Genomic DNA, 15,062 nt, shown 5'->3' on the forward strand with positions numbered 1-15,062 from the left:
ATCTAGCAGGCAGTTGTAGAAGAGAATGAATTAGAGAAGGTAACCCAACAGTTGACACTCCTCACTTCCATTCCCATTCCATTGGTCAGACAAACACATGCTCGTCTATAGACAAAGAAGTCTGGAACATGCAGCCCCTGGCTGGGCAGCCACTCTCAGTATATTTTCTATATTATGAAAGGAAAAGCACAATTTTTGTTGAACATCTATTTCTACCCTATCAACTTTTCTGGCTACATTTAGAAAATCCTCCATCCCGTATGACAACATGAATCCCATCTCGTCACTGCATCCATCTCAAAGTGCAGAAATATTTAATCTCCTACCCCAACATTGTCTGGATAGGGTTCCTCATTGTCCAGGAACCACTGCACTAAAAGGCAGTTTATATAAGTTGATGGATAAGATATGAATAATTGCATTCAAAATTATCAGTTGGAAAAAGGAAAAATGAACAATTATTGACCTAGAACATGGAAGAAATCCTAGTAGATATTGTAAAAAAAACTCCAAGCCCTGACAGAGGTGGGAACTCCTTTTTCCATCCCTGGTTTTACTGTCTTGGAAGAAACTTGTTCATTTTTCTCAAGCCCTGGCCACTCTCTAGGAGGCTCTTCATTGTCCATTACTCCAGTGGCCATATCCACAGATAGGTTTTGGGACGTGTGCTCTTCCTGGAATATACATTACCTTCTCTGCCTGCTTTTTCTTGGTCCAAGTATGGATTACTAGAGTTTTTTTTATAGTCACTATGTTTTCTTTGTTCTTAGATTTAGCTCTTAATTTCCTTGACAATACAATTCCCTCAAAATCTTCATAGGTTACTTATCTACTTGCTTTTCATTAGTTACACGACTAACTACAAGGAAAGTTCTGTCCTATTCATACTTCTTGACCCTGTTCATTCCTTTGCTTATGTCTCAACTACTCATATCTCAAGTGATTACTCTGGGGTCATCTGAAAAATAGGCTTGGGTAGTTAGATAATTTCATTAATCAATAATTGTGGAAAGGCTGTCTGTCTAACTGGTTGCACAAAACCTATTTTTCCACATTATTCCACATCTTTATATTCCTTGAAGCAATAAGCTATTCCAGCTTTGTAAGGTTTTAGTTTTATATTTCTAGACTTTGGATATTTCCCCTTGTATCTATTCTCAAACAATCAATTCATTCCTAAGGTCATCAATTATTTTATAATGTTTTGCTATAGGTAATGAGGAGCAACCCTCACACTTTAATATTCAGAGTCTTCTATTTCTTCTAGAACTACAGATCTGCCTCTCAGTTAATGCAGTTTTTTTTTTCTAGGACATAACTAAGGTGCCATATCTCTAAACTTCTATATCTGTTTCCTTGCTGCTGACCAATGCCACATATTTAGATTTTTGTAAATGGATACCTCATTCAAGGTATCAATTTCAGAATAAGTTAGGATAATGCTAGCAGATACAACTCACACCAGAATGTTAGCAATAGGACATTTAAAAAGTTCATTTCTCACACACAATCAAGTGAAGAAAGCACAGAAGAGGCATCTTCACTTTTGAGACATTTGTCTCAGATATGACATCACTTCTGCTTATATGCCACTGATGAGGACTAGCAGTCCCACCTAGTTGGAAGTGGGCTGGGGAATGAAATCCCTGGCTCAGCAGGAACTTTGGACAACAGTTCTCTTTAATGAAGGTGGAACATAAATTCACATAGACAATGAGCCATCCTTGCTATAGTCATCTTCCTTTAGATATATTAGGGGGAAAGGGGTCATAAATTAAGTCCCCGCACTGGTTGACCAATGCTGTGGATGGCGTCTCCCCTTCCTCACTCCTGTCTTCTTGTTGGCCTTCTGCCCAGACCTCTGGGGCATCTTCCTCTGGGACACATCTTCCTTCATTCTCTGAAGTAACACTATTATGAGGCTCTTGTATATAACAGACTCTGGCTGAGTGCTTCGGGATAAAGGATGGTAATTATAGTTCAGACAAGAAACAAACTTAAATTAAATGTTCGATGTCATTGCTCCTGGAATGTATTTACCATTTCTCACCACAAGGGTTTTCCCACATGCTCTTTTCTCACTGGGATCCAGAAAACACTTCCTCCCATCTCCATGAAATTTTCAAGGTGTCCTTTCTCAAGGAGCCAGTGGATGTCTCCAAAAGTCAAAGATAGTTCATTATGCAGAACAGTTTAACTCTTGTTTGTCTCTGACTTCCACAAGGGCATTTGCCTGCATTAGCCAAATAGTTCATTATGGTTTTTTCCAAAACAGAGAAGCGATTCTTATCACTTCTCATAGTTGAACTGGTTTGAAATTATAGCCAGCTTTTTAAAGACAGTTGCTTGGCAAAGATTTATTAGGCACTTTTCGGATTTAAAGCATTCTCTGGGCCACAGGTTAAGCAAGTTTAGTCTTTATCCTCACAGGGCTTACATTCTATCTGAAAGAAAACATGGTTCTCCAGGTCCCTTCTATGCTAATTGCATAGTCTCCCCTAGATCTGATGAGTCTTTGAATTATGAGCTGTTTTGAAAGGCAAGGAACTGCAGATAGTCTGTGGTGTGCTAAATTGGGGTATTTGAGACATTATGGGGCCTTTATTTCCCAGAAGATAAGTTTTTGCTCTGTTTCTGGTCACATGCTTTATTTATTTTTTAACTTTTTTTTTTTTTTGCAGATTCTAGGACTTGAACTATTTGGTTCTTTTTATATTCTCTCCTCCTATTTCTAATAGGATAAGCCAGTCCTAAAAGGAGATTAGCCGGATAGGGAAACATGACATCTGGAAAGAACGAAGCAGATGACCAACGACAGTCCACACAGTCAGCAAATTAGATCTTAGGAATACCAGGGGATGTCTGGCTGAATATGGGACAGGATGTATGGAGCAGGCACCGTTTGCACATTCAGACAGGCAGGATTAAAGTGGTCTGGCCCCATAAGCTCAGAATGCTATGGTTTGAGAGGATTCAGAGGTTAGAGGTCTCTCTTAGGTAGCTAGCAGAGGTCTACCCAGTGTATAGTTCCATTCTCAGGAAAACAAGGTGATGTTCATATTAATAATGAAGGGCTTTGGGTATGTTGGACAGAACCATTTCTTATGCCATCACCAAACTACCTGCCCCTGTTGACTGGACTACTGAAGCTCCATAATGAGATTCTTAGCTTCTTTTCTTGGCCTTTTAATTACTCTGGCACTTTACTTTTAAATCGGATCATGTCATTCATGTGCCTAATGTCCTTAAATGATTTCCCTCGCTCCCTCCTATTCCCCCTTCCTCCATCCCTCTTTCTCTCCCTCCCTCCCTCCCTCCCTCCCTCTTTAGCTTTTTGGTCTGATGAACCACCAAGCCATGATCCTGCACTATTTATATTCATGTCCTCTTTACATTCCTCTCACAAGGATCAGATGTTCTGAGAATTTGGGAGGTGCTGGCATCTGTAATTGAGGGCCCAGGGTCTATCACTGGTGTAATGGAGGCGGCTGGTGGATAGGAATACAGATAAGACAAAACACAGTTCTTCCAATAAGATTTTTTTTCTCATCCTTATTAAGAACAGAACTTATTTCTTATTTAAGAACAGAACCCAGCCTCCTAACTCCACAGGAAGACTTCAATTGGAACTTGCTGAGATGATGGAAGCGTTCTATATCTGTGCTCTCCAGTACAGTAGCCACTAGCCACATGAGCTCTTGAATACTTGAAATGTGACTTGTGACATTGAGAAATAAAATTTTATATTTATTTAAAATCAATTTAAATTTAAATGACCACATGTGGCTAGTGACTATACTAGATAGTGCAGGTCTACACTATTATTAGCATGAACTAATTTAGGAAACCCTAGGTTTCAAAGCAGTATGCTTTAAATGCTAGAAATAGTCATTTACAATGCATATTGGCCTCTGATTTACTGTCTGTAAACATGTCAGCAATCTGGTGCCCTGTGCCTGCTTGGCCTCTGGTGGTATCTCCCAGGTCCATCCTACTGAAGGGGTTTAGATGCATTGTCTTTTGTTTCTATTCATAGAAGTGGTTCTCTTTTTAAAACTATTTTAGTTGTAGATGGGCACAATACCTTTTTCTTATTTATTTATTTTGATGTGGTGCTGAGGATCGAACCCAGTGCCTCACACCTACGAGGTAAGCACCCCACTTCTGAGCCCCAGCCTCAGCCAGAAGTTTTTTTTTTTTTTTTTTTTTTTATTGATGGCATTTCTTTATGTGACCTGTACAAAATGTAAACTATTTCACAAGCGCAGAGCGTTATCTTTGGGTGTATGTATTATGACCTTAAGTGTTTTCTTGTGTCTACTTTGTACCCAAAAGGACTTTTCTTGTGCTCCCTCTCATCTTCTCTCTCTGTCTCCTCCTTCCTCCTTTCCTTTCTAACTTTTAAAATGACACAAACACACCTCTGTGTTCTTTATCCAGTTCCTTTTCTTTTTCTTTGTGCTTATTTACAAAAGCTGTTTTATCAGTTCCGTTCAGTAACAAAAAAATAGAACCAAAATAAGTAAATGGATAAAACAAATTTTTAAAAAATTAGACCATTACTTACACACACACACACAGACAGACACACACACACACACAATCTCCAAAATGATGATAGTTCTTGACTGCCAATTAATATGTTTTGGGGATTTATTAGAGATGATGGTTTGAATATTAATTATGTAAAGAATGTCACATACAGTATTGACTAGAATTTTTTTCCCTATTGTATAACCTAGAAAATATTATAGTAGCTTTTGATTCTTTGAAAGTACCTATTTTTCTGACTCTTTTATTATTATTATTATTATTATTATTATTATTATTTATTTGTTCTACTTAGTTGTACATGACAGCAGAATGTATTTCAATTCATCATACACAAATGGAGCACAACATTTCAATTCTCTGGTTGTACACAATGTAGATACGTACCATTCATGCAATCATACATGTACCTAGGGTAATGATGTCTATCTCATTCCACCATCTTTCCTACCCCCATAACCCTTCCCCACCCTCCCCTCTGCCCAATCCAAAGTTCCTCCATTCTTCCCATGCTACCTCATCATAGATCAGTATCTGCTAATCAGAGAAAACATTTGGCCTTTAGTTTTGAGGAATTGGCTCACTTCGCTTAGCATGATATTCTCCAACACCATCCATTTACCTGAAAATGCCATAATTTTATTCTCTTTTAATTCTGAATAATATTCCATTGTGTATATATACCAAAGTTTCTTTATCCATTCATCTATTGAAGGGCATCTGGGTTGGCTCCACAGTTTGGCTATTGTGAATTCAGCTGCTATAACATTGGTGTGGCTATGTCACTATTGTATACTGAGTTTAAGTCCTTTGGTTATAGACTGAGGAGTGGGATAGATGGGTCAAATAGTGGTTCCATTCCAAGTTTTCTGAGGAATCTCATTCTTGAAGTCTTTGCCCTACCTCTCATACATAAAAGACTTTCCAAGGAAGCAATCTTGGAATAAGAATATGAGGTTTAGAAAATTCTGAAATGTGATAGTAAAGTAACATTTAAAAAGAGAGAGTCTGTCTTGATTCCTTTTTTTCTTTAGTCTGCGTAGCTCAGAACAAATGGGTCCAGGGGCTTTTTGCTAAATGTCTCGAGTTCATAAAATCATGATTATTAATCAGACTATCATTAAATATTAATTTCCTTTTGAGATAAATGTCACTTTAAATTTGGAATCCTGGCTTTTTCTAAATCTAAGGACAGCATTTTCATTAGGCTTTATAGAAAGAGTGCAAATAGAAAGCTTAGACACTATTAAAAATCTGCTTCCTAAATTTGGCTTCTGGTTTGATTCATGCCCAGCAAAATACTTGGTTTCCAGCATAATAAACATACATTGCAATCATATATATGCAGCTGAAGGAGAACATTATACTAAGGGGTTTTGTCATTTGAAAAAAATCTAGGGAGCCATTTTCTTGTTTGTGACATTTGGAATACAGTGCTTAATAGGTAGTAGCTGTTTAATAAATATTTGTTGAGTGAATTAAATTAATATGACCTTAAAATTCTCAACAATGGCTAAGGGAGCCCATAAGTGAAGATTCTATTCATAAATTAAAATACTTACATCATTTGCTAGAGTTTTTCTATTTCTCTTTCTTTGCAGCAACATGCTTAATTCAAGTAGAAAGCTTCAAGTATGTGCATCTCTTGCTTCATGTTGTTTCTCAGTCATTTCAATTTCATATTTATTTTTTTGGTGCTCTGAGGTAGCAAGGTTTAGTGGAGAGACCTTGGGTACAGGAGCTTTGGCTACCAGTTCTAATGCTGAATAGACCCTGAGAAAAATCTTTAAATCTCTGATGTTTGTCCAGTTACAGTGGACTCCTTCCAAATGCTATGAATATTTTAACATTTAAAAAATATATTGAGAGTCTATCATGATCATAAATCTTAAATACTAGGATAGGACTAAGAGCATTACTTCTGAAAATCACATACCAAAAATCATGTATGGTTTTTAAAATGTAGAGCTCAAAAACAGTTGACAATCTTATCATCTCTTAACCATAAGAAAATATGACATGTAACAGATTTCATTCATGCCAGCTAGGCCAAGGGTGGATGTGATAGTAAGGAATTATTTGGGGTTCTCTTCTTCTTTGTTGAGTGAATTAACAAAGAATAATTAACAATTCTCTCATTCTAGGAGGATTGCTCAATATTGATCCTTTATTTCCATTTTTTGTTTTCATTCTGAGGCATCTAGACTCCTGCCATCCAAGCTAGGAATGTGGGCTTTGGGTTAAGATATTGCTGGGTTGGAATCTCGGCATCAACACTCACTGTTTATATCATTTTGGGCAAGAAACTTTTCTTTCTGAGACTCAGTTAATCAGTAAATAGAAGATCCTAAATTATTTCTCAATTCCAGCATGGGTTGAGAAATAATGATAATTTCCTTATCAGAATTAAATAGAATAATCTCAGTGGCTACATAAAATAATCACTGATGATTATTGATGGATGATGACATTGATAATTATTAACAAAGTTCAGAAAGAAAATGAAATCACAATTTTGGCTCTCTTTCAGATAGAACTCCAAGAATATCCCTACCTTCTAGGAAATGTAAATCCTCCTTATGGACATTTTGATCTTAAGCTGAAATAAAATCAAAATTGTAAATCTGAATCCCACTATAGCATTTTATTTTATTCTGACATGCTCTTGCATTGTAATCCTAACTAAATGAGGCTTACAAAGGTGAAAAAGAGTGCTTTAAATATCATCATATCTAAATCTAGAACAATCAGATCTTTCCTTGAAGAAAAAAAACAGTGAAAATAATATAATGACATTAAAGAATTGAAAAAAGTTAAAGAAAATCCACAGTTTCACCACCTGTCACCATGATACTACCTGTCACACACCTGAGCTATCCTGTGTTTCTGAAGATTTCCTCCCTTGTTCCAAAGTAACATTCCCTATTATAATGTTGCAATCTTATTTTTGATGAGTTTTTCCACACTGTTTTTCAAATTATTTATTTCAAGACTGTATCATCTGGTACAAATCACATGAACTCAGGGCTTCAGTCAGTCTATCTGTGGTCCCTAATTTTCACATTTTTATTTTAGAAACAGTTGATGGAAATCTATGAGTGCATTTTCCTCATGAAATGCTCTGATATTATCTTATCAAATTGTGCTAAATTATATTATTGGCAGTAAATTTAACATCCCAAGATTCATAGATGCTAGTAGGTCATCTCATCCATCTGCCTTACAGCCGTACCATTTATTATTTATGATTGTTGTAGATCCCTAGCTTTTTGCACAACAGGGACACATGGTAGGTTAAGAGACGGGGCAGGGGCAATGGGAAGGAATATTTACACAGTGCCATACACAGATGGATGCTTAAAAAATTCTGCTTAATGATCCTCACTGATGATAAGAGTGGTTGGAAAACATTATTGACAAGGGATGTGGAGATGGTGTTGTCTACAGTTGAGGGAACCTCTTCCCCTTCTACCTAATGATGATCAGGAAAATGATTGAGCAGACACTTGTGACCATTTCTGCTTTTTACATTAATACTATGGATTTGTTACAAACAGGTTTTTTTTTAAACGAGAATCTAGAACACATCCTTCTGAATATGTTATTCAGATATATTCTTTCAATCAGAGAGAAAGACCGAAAAGGTACCTAAGGATGTGGCGATACTCTTTGCTGAGTGGATTTTGGCAGTGGTATGCTTTGATTCTGAAGATAGGATGTCTAAATACTTGGGAGGTGCCATAACAGAATCCTGCAGATGGGGATATTTATAAGCAACAGAAATTTATTATTCACAGATGTGGAGGCTGGGAAGTCCAAAATCAAGTAGCCTGCAGATCTGGTATCTGATGAGGGCCAATTCCTCTTTGATAGCCTCTTCTTTCTCACTGCATCTTCATGTAATGGAAGCAGCAAAGCAGGTTTCTGGAGCCTCTTTTGTTATGACATTAATTCCATTAATGCATGAAGGCTTGGTTCTCATGACCTAATCACCTCCTATCAGGTCTCCTCTCTTAATATGTCGTAAGATTTCAACATATTTATTTTGAGGGGACATAAACATGCAGCCATAGCATATGACCACCTCTGTATTATAATAAGAACATATTCAAAGTTTTCTAACTTATACATTAAATTATTTTCCTAACTCAAATACTTCTCTGCTTATATTTCCATTACTATAAGGTTATTCCTTTGAATCTTCACAGGGCAATATATTATATTATCTGGAAAAAGAAGAGATCATTATTGAAGAGTAAAAAGTTACCTTTTAAAAGAATCAGACTCAGTACTCACTTTTTTTTTAACTTTTCCTTACTCCTTTATTGATGCAAAATTCATTATATTGGCTTTTTTCTGGACAGAATAGCTTTCCTAGGAGTGGGTGAATGGAGTTTGAGAAGTAGAAATTTCACTTTTATAAAATTAAAAACTTAAGAAATTGACCAAAGTGAACTTTCCCCCATAGCTCCTCTGTCTGGTGGCCGATGTAGATGACTAGTATTTAAAAGGAAACCTCAGAACCATAGATTCTTGGGACAGGAGGAACCTTGGGGACCATTTTGAAAACCTCCCACAAGGCTGGAGTTTCTTCTATGTATAGGTGAACAGTGGTCATTGGGCCCAGCTGGAATTATCAGGCAGTGCTGTTATTTATTCTCTACCTACTTCCAGAAAAATCTAGCTCTTATTTAGAACATAGGCCTTATTCAAGTTGGCAAGTAAAGTTCAGCTGAATTTTAAACAAATTGGAAGCAACCATAATAAACTATTATTAATGTTAACCAAAATATCTGATTAAAACAACAAAACAAGCAACACACACACACACACACACACACACACACACACACACACACAATACCCATTCTTCCAAGTTCATTATCACTCAGTCATTCAGTCTCTTGCATTTGTTAAGTGCTCACATCATGTGTCACACTAGCAAGGTACCAAAGATGCAAATGTGGTAAGAGATGTTTGTCCTTTTATGTAACAGTCAGGATGATGTTTCTAGTTAGAAGCTCATGTGGCACCTTCCTCTCCATTGTAGCTTTTATCTCATGGTAGGCCATTGCTTACATATTTTATAAGAGTAGAGAATGTCTGTTTACCTCCACAAGAATGTAAGTTCCATGATATCAGAGACTATGCCTTAAGCCGAGTAGGGCCTCATAAATATTTGTTGAATGGATGAATAAGAAAGGATTGTAACTGATAGTGATGACGTAAGAAAAACAGATAACCTATAAAACAAAGTGCTAACTCATGAGGTCAAGGGAGATTAATTCTCCCTGGAGAAGGTATTTCATCTTGACCTTGAGTAATAAGAAACAGTTTATCATATGGAGAATGTGGAAAAGAGAGTTTCATACGTGGAAGTCATTGGATTTGGGGAATGGTAGGTAATATGAGGTAGATGGAATGAAAGAAAAAAATGGTTTTTAAATAAATGAATATAATATATAAATCTGATCATCAAGTTTTCCATTCAGCTAATATTTATTGTATTTTATTTGGGATACAGTGATGAATAAGATTAGACATGATCTCTGTCCTCAAGGAATTTGGAGAAGTTTGCATATTTACCCATAATATCTTATTGTCCTATATAGAATTGAAAACTTGAGACTTAGTGGGTTAATCAAATAAAGTACTCATGCCAGAAAATATAAAATTTGATGCTGTGACAAGTAAAAAGCAAAAGGTACCAGGTTCTAGAAATTCTTAAAATAAGAGGATTATTGTATAGCCAGGGAGGCCAAGAGCAAGCTAAGATATGATCTTTGGGTTGATATATGAAGATGAAGATGGGAAAGAAAAGATGTGCAAACTCTACACAGCAGAGGAAGAATGACATGATTAAAGAAATAAAAGAAGATTCTAGAAGCTAGAGAGACTGAGAGGCAGCAAGGTACCTGATAGAAGCACAGAGATAAGTAGAGCTCAGATGCTGCAGACTTTGTATTGTATTGTGTCTTTTACCTGAGAATCAACAAGCCATGGATGCATCTTTTGCAAGAGAGAGAGCCCTACATAATGAACCCCACAATTGTATATAATTAGAATGCACCAGTAAAAAATAAAAAAGAAGTAACCCTACCCCATAACCTGCTGGTGTCTGGCCCTGCAGGGTACAGAATCGACTAGAGAGTTGAGAGAGGAAGGAGGTGGTTATCAGAAAAACTAGTTCTGGGGGAACAGAAGTAAGGACAGATTCTGTGAAGTTCATGTCTCTTTATAAGAGAACAGTCAAGTTTTCTGACTGTAACCATTACGCTTTACTGAAATGAACAATATTTAGGAGAAGACTCAGCTTGGCATGGTTTGAGAATCAATCTCTCTCTCTCTCTATCTATCTATCTATCTATATATATATATTTACATATATATAAAATTTTATTTTTATTTATTTATATATTTATTTATTTATATAATATATATATATATATATATATATATATATATATATATATATATATATTTTTTTTTTTTTTTTTTTTTTTGTACTGGGGATTGAATCCAGGGGCATGCAATTACTGAGTCACATCCCCAGCTCCACCCCTCCCCAATTTCTATTTTTTTTTTTTGTATTTTATTTAGATACAGGGTCTCACTGAGTTCTCAGCTTATGGCTTCATCAAGTTGCTGAGGCTGGCTTTGAACACAATACTCCTACCTCAGTCTCCAGAGCTGCTGAATTCATATTTTGATATGGGGATAGAACAAGAAAGAAAAGCTCTTTTAAACTTCAACTACAAGCTGAATAGAGAAGAATAACGAGTTAAGATTTGAATGGAAAGAAACTTGTCTAGACATCTAAAGATCTGGACTCTAGTTCAAGCTCAGTAACTGCTGAATGAGGTTAGCTAAGTCATGTGACCTCACTGGACATCAGTGCTAAAAGGTATAAATGAGGAGATTGAACCAGATCTAATCCAAACTGCTTTCTGCCATGTTTTGTAGTTCTAATATCAAAACATGGAGGTACATAAAGCATGGTGTAATGGTTAAGTCAAAGAGACTAATAGTATTTGAGCTTTTACAAGAGCCATGTTACGTAACATGTGTTGAATTGTGAAGCAATCAGGACAAGATTTTAAGTGTATTTTACTTTTATTGGGGAAATCCTGGAGATCAAACCCAGGGCCTTGTACACATGATGCAAGCTTTCTACCACTGAGCGACACTCTCAAGCCCTGGAAGTGTATTTTTATTATTAACAGAAACCAATTTACAAACATCTCTGTACAAGAATCATTCCTGTGCATTCCAGACTGATCATTACATGAACCAAAAATTATTAGGAGGAACCTAATAAAACATTCAAAACCTATCCACATTTCATGAACATTTCTTAATTTGGTTCTTAGAGGTTAAATATGTGCTATGCCAAACATCCAAATGAATTATGAAATTTAAGCCAGTCACCCAAATAGCAAATTGTGTCATCCACATAGAATATCAGGTAGCAACTGAAGCTTCTGGTTTTTATCCAAGATATTACAGGGTGGCCCATTGTTCACCATTCCTTTCAGTAGGACCAAGAGCTCCTCTCTTGGTTGCCTTCTGTATTTTTCTCATCACCTTTCATCTTTATTTATCGCCTTCACTCCATTGTGACTCTGGAAAGACTTTTGCCAAAAAGACATTTGAAAGAACGCATCTTGGGCCCCAGTGAAAAGGGCACTTTTACTGTCACAATAGAAAATCCACTAGCTGAATGGCTGCGTGCTTGTATAAAAATTGAGGGCATTTTTTTTTTTTTTTTTTTTTGTATTTTGAAGCAGACTGAAAATTTCCAACCACAACTATAGCTTGGTAGTTTATAAAAAGTCCAAGATGCCTTATAACTCAGAATTATATTTTCCAGAGTGGAAAAGGATTCTTGCGAGTTATTCTTATGAAAGGTCATTTTTCTAAAGGCAAATCTGTGTTTTCCCTAATTTTAGCATACATATATATATATATATATATATATATATATATATATGGTTTAATTCTTTAATTCTGTATTCTGATGAAAGGTTATCTAAATAAAAGAGTCTATTTCTAAATTTGGAGAAATCTATGATATTGAAAGATGCTCAGATTACATATCCTACTTATTACCTGTCTTTTCCCCTTCTTACTGCAACACTGCTTCTTTTGACCACTGAAAGCAAAGCTTTTAGGATTTCATTTGAGGGGATCTAAAAAAAAGCACCAGTTATATCAAGGATACAAGTCCTGAATTTTTTTTTAATTGAGGAGTGTGCTAAAATTGATGAGCATATTGACATTAGCAGTCTACCTTTTACTTTTCCGAGGACAAGGGCAGCATTTCAGTTGTTACTAGAACTTGACAAATAGCATGCAACATTAGATGGTATGGAATTTATTAATTTTTCTAAATTCTAAAGAAATCCTGGTTGTTCAGTTTCTTAGAGAGCTGAAAGTTTTCAGGACCTTCCTTTAAAATAGTGTGTCTACACGATAGGTTTGAATCATTTATCCACGTGTTATAATTTTATTATAACTAAACTTTGAAGGTGCTTTTTAAAATCTCAGCAAGTCATGACATTTAAAAATAGATTGATTACATTTCTATCCAACAGTTATGATGCCTATCTCCTGCAAATAATCTTTGTGGCTCTCTGAAACAGAAATAGTTGCTTCAGAAATTTACTACTTAATATCATACATGAAAATTTAAGAAAATGCAGTCCGAGCCATACATGGAGTGATATCCACTTAAAGGTCTCAGAGCTGTTTGTTTGCAAATGCCTGTACAGTGTGGAACAGCAACACCAAACTGAAAATGTTAAACACTCAGACCTTTAGAAAAATTGTGCTTTTTATTTTCACAGGATTGCACATGTGACTTACCCTGCCTGGCTACACTAAGCAAGTGTCAAGAGTATGACATAATGCTAGTATTTTTGAGACTACAGTATAAACCCCACCCCACCCCCAAACCTGGAGTCTCAAGCTGTAATTATGATGCCATGATCAGAAAGTCGTGTTTTGTCAGGTTTGGTCCTGAACGGGTGGCAACATAATTCCACACTGCTGGTAGGAGCAGGGTGCAGCTGTGCAAAACTCAAATGTTTGTTGTTGTTTACTGTTTAAAAAGTCGCTTTTTTCCTCTAACAGACTAATGAAGGGATGTTTAGTACCCGTGCACTGGCCAACTGATTTGTAACAAGCTTGACTTTCAATTGATCCAGTGAGGTGAACTAAATCCACCAATTGCCAAAAGAAAATATTCACTGAGATTTCTCCCTCGATATAAATACATGGCTTTGGGTTGTAACTGACCATTTACGTGTATAAATTCAACATGGTTGCATAATATCTATACAGTTTAAGCACTGAATTATTACATTTTATAGTATATTTATATACTAAATTGAATTACATGATTAATTCTTATGGGGTAAAATTATTATGATAGACATAATTTTGCTTATAAAATTATATGTGAGGAAAAACGTAGCATTGTATCCATTTTCATTACTAAAATTAAATACATAAATTTTGCAAACATTCTGGAGTGGTAGGCCACAATACCTAACTCAGAGGGATCCGACAGATTGATTGTTGGAAGTAAAATCAATATAACAAAAAAGAACATAGATTAAAAGTGAAAAGTTAAAGTAGATACAAATATTTAAAATAATAAAAATGAAACTTGTATGGTGTTCTGAAGATAATCTGTTCATAAAGAAATATTCAAGGGCCCATGGTAAATATTAAAGGGCTCTTGAAATGAAATATGAAAACTACCTTTTCTTAAGAAACTAGACATGAAAAAATGTTATCATGGAGTGTAAGGTAGTATAAGTTTATTTCCATCTAAAGTTAAGGAAGTTGGGTGTGGTGACACATGCCTGTAATCCCAGAGGCTTGGGAGGCTGAGGCAGGAGGATTGAGAGTTCAAAGCCAGCCTCAGCAATGTAGTGAGATCCTGCCTCTAAATAAAATATTTTAAAAGGGCTGGGGATGTGTCCCAGTGGTTAAGTGCCCCTGGGTTCAATCCTTGGTATATAAGTAAAATAAATCCATAAGTAAGTAAATAAATAAAGTTAAGGATGGTTATTGGAGGGGCTAATGTGGTAAAGTCACAGAACCACAGGTAGAAAAAATTAACCAAGTGTCATTGGAAGTCAGTGAAATACAGGCATGGAAATACCATGGAAGCTAAAGTCCAGCTAGAAAGATGAGGAGGATGCAAAGGTCCATTCAACTGTTGTCCTGAGCTTCATACAAACCTTCTATAAAAAGTAACGTGAGTTGGGCATAGTGTTTAGCACCTGCTATCCCATACTCAAGAGAGGAGGCCTGGGCAGCAGAGTGGAACCCAGAAAGTAAAGTCGGGGCTGGCGTATAGCTCAGTGGTAGAGCATGTGCTTACCATTTGCCCAGCCCTGGATCCACCCAGCATGGGAGGGAGCTGGGAGTAAGAGCTTGGTTTAGAAAAAGACATGATTTTTTGAGCTCAGGAGGCTTCTATATTAAGACAGGATGTAGAG

The sequence above is a fragment of the Callospermophilus lateralis genome (genome assembly GCF_048772815.1).
Source record: "Callospermophilus lateralis isolate mCalLat2 chromosome 10 unlocalized genomic scaffold, mCalLat2.hap1 SUPER_10_unloc_1, whole genome shotgun sequence".
Taxonomy (NCBI): Eukaryota; Metazoa; Chordata; class Mammalia; order Rodentia; family Sciuridae; genus Callospermophilus; species Callospermophilus lateralis.